The sequence below is a fragment of the Oncorhynchus tshawytscha genome, unplaced genomic scaffold, assembly GCF_018296145.1.
Source record: "Oncorhynchus tshawytscha isolate Ot180627B unplaced genomic scaffold, Otsh_v2.0 Un_contig_14949_pilon_pilon, whole genome shotgun sequence".
In the NCBI taxonomy this organism is placed as follows: domain Eukaryota; kingdom Metazoa; phylum Chordata; class Actinopteri; order Salmoniformes; family Salmonidae; genus Oncorhynchus; species Oncorhynchus tshawytscha.
Genome location: NW_024609444.1, coordinates 110,001 through 112,500, shown reverse-complemented (window position 1 = coordinate 112,500; position 2,500 = coordinate 110,001). Strand labels below are relative to the sequence as shown.

Here is a 2,500-nt window from a genome sequence, read left to right as displayed (position 1 = left end):
TTAGGACAAGTAATTAGATCTTCATGGTGATATTAGGACAAGTAATTAGACATTCAGGGAGATATTAGGACAAGTAGTTAGACATTCTGGGAGATATTAGGACAAGTAATTAGATCTTCATGGTGATATTAGGACAAGTAATTAGACATTCAGGGAGATATTAGGACAAGTAATTAGATCTTCATGGTGATACAAGGACAAGTAATTTGGCATTCTGGGAGATATTAGGACAAGTATTTAGACATTCAGGGAGATATTAGGACAAGTAATTAGATCTTCATGGTGATATTAGGACAAGTAATTAGACATTCAGGGAGATATTAGGACAAGTAATTAGATCTTCATGGTGATACAAGGACAAGTAATTTGGCATTCTGGGAGATATTAGGACAAGTATTTAGACATTCAGGGAGATATTAGGACAAGTAATTAGATCTTCATGGTGATATTAGGACAAGTAATTAGACATTCAGGGAGATATTAGGACAAGTATTTAGACATTCAGGGAGATATTAGGACAAGTAATTAGATCTTCATGGTGATATTAGGACAAGTAATTAGACATTCAGGGAGATATTGGGACAAGTATTTAGACACTCTGTGAGATATTAGGACAAGTAGCCAGACCTTCAGGGAGATATTAGGCCAAGTAATTAGATCTTCATAATAGGGCAAGGACAAGTAATTAGGTCTTCAGGGAGATATTAGGACAAGTAGACAGACCTTCAGGGAGATATTAGGACAAGTAATTAGACATTCAGGGAGATATTAGGACAAGTAATTAGGTCTTCAGGGAGATATTAGGACAAGTAATTAGATCTTCATGGTGATACTAGGACAAGTATTTAGATCTTCATAATAGGACAAGGACAAATAATTAGGTCTTCAGGGAGATATTAAAAGTTGAATTTTAACAGTGAGGAACAAGGAGGAATAGGAACAAGGCAGGTGGTTGATTTGAAAACTGTGATATATCAATTGCCAGTCATTTGCATGTCCTCTGAGAGGTGTGGGATAGGATAGGGTGGAATAGAGTTGAATTGAATGGCTTGAAAACACACAGTAAACTGCTGAGACCCATGGGTAATGGTTACGTGTGGGGTGTAAATGATGCGTTCTTAAATGTCAGACAATAATGTCAGAAATGATTTCAAACGTTTCTCTGAAGTAGGACTGTGATCAGTGTCTTTCACCGAATAACTATTGTATTACATGATATGAAATTCACCCGAGAATAAATATACAGGGAGAAATATGAGGATGAGTTTAATGTTTCAATTGTAAGAGTCAATATATGTATCTCAGTAGAGTACAAAATAGTAGAATAGAGTAGAATAGAGTAGAGTATAATAGAATAGAGTATAATAGAGTAGAATAGTTTAGAATAGAGTAGACTAGAATAGAACATAATAGAGTAGAGTAGAATAGAGTAGAGTAGAATAGAGTAGAGTAGTGTAGACTAGAATAGAACATAATAGAGTAGAGTAGAATAGAGTAGAGTAGAGTAGAATAGAGAATAATAGTGTAGAGTAGAGTAGAATAGAATAGAATAGAGTAGTGTAGAGTAGAATAGAGTAGAGTAGAATAGAGTAGAGTAGAGTAGAATAGAGAATAATAGTGTAGAGTAGAGTAGAATAGAATAGAGTAGAATAGAGTAGTGTAGAGTAGAATAGAGTAGAGTAGAATAGCGTAGAATAGAGTAGAGTAGAGTAGAATTGAGAAGAATAGTGTAGAGTAGAGTAGAATAGAGTAGAATAGAGTAGTGTAGAGTAGAATAGAGTAGTGTAGGAATAGAGTAGAGTAGAGTAGAATTGAGAAGAATAGTGTAGAGTAGAGTAGAATAGAATAGAGTAGAGTAGAATAGAGTAGAATAGAGTAGAATAGAATAGTGTAGAGTAAAATAGAGTAGAATAGACTAGAGTAGAATAGTGTAGAGTAAAATAGAGTAGAATAGAGTAGAAGAAAGTAGAGTAGAATGTAGTAGAGTAGAATAGGGTAGAATAGAGTAGAATACAGTAGAGTAGAATAGAGTAGACTAGTGTAGAATAGAGAAGAGTGGAGTAGAGCACAATCGAGTAGAGTAGAATAGAGTATAAAATAGTAGAGTAGAATATAGTTGTGTGGAATAGAGTACAATAGAGTAGAATATAGTAGAGTAGAATAGAGTAGCATAGAGTAGAATAGAATAGAGTAGAATAGAGTAGTATAGAGTAGAATAGAGTAGAATAGAGTAGAATAGAGTAGAGTAGAATAGTGCAGCATAGAGAAGAATATAGTAAAATATAGTAGAGTAGAATAGAGTAGAGTGGAATATAGTAGAATATAGTAGAGTAGAATAGAGCAAAGTAGAATAGAATATAGTATAATGGAATAATATAGTAGTAGAATACACTAGAGTAGAATAAAAGACAGAATAGAGTAGATTGGAATAGAGTAGAATAGAGCAGATTAGAATAGAGTAGAGTAGAGTAAAGTAGAATAGAGTAGAATAGAGTAGAGT

General features: G+C 33.6%; 1 protein-coding gene across 1 annotated transcript in view; it reads right to left on the bottom strand.

The window, feature by feature from the left end:
• The window catches only part of LOC121844799 (adhesion G protein-coupled receptor L3-like), a gene marked incomplete at its 5' end in the record, with an annotated part of 148,366 nt that overhangs the window by 41,771 nt on the left and 104,095 nt on the right, over window positions 1-2,500 (bottom strand).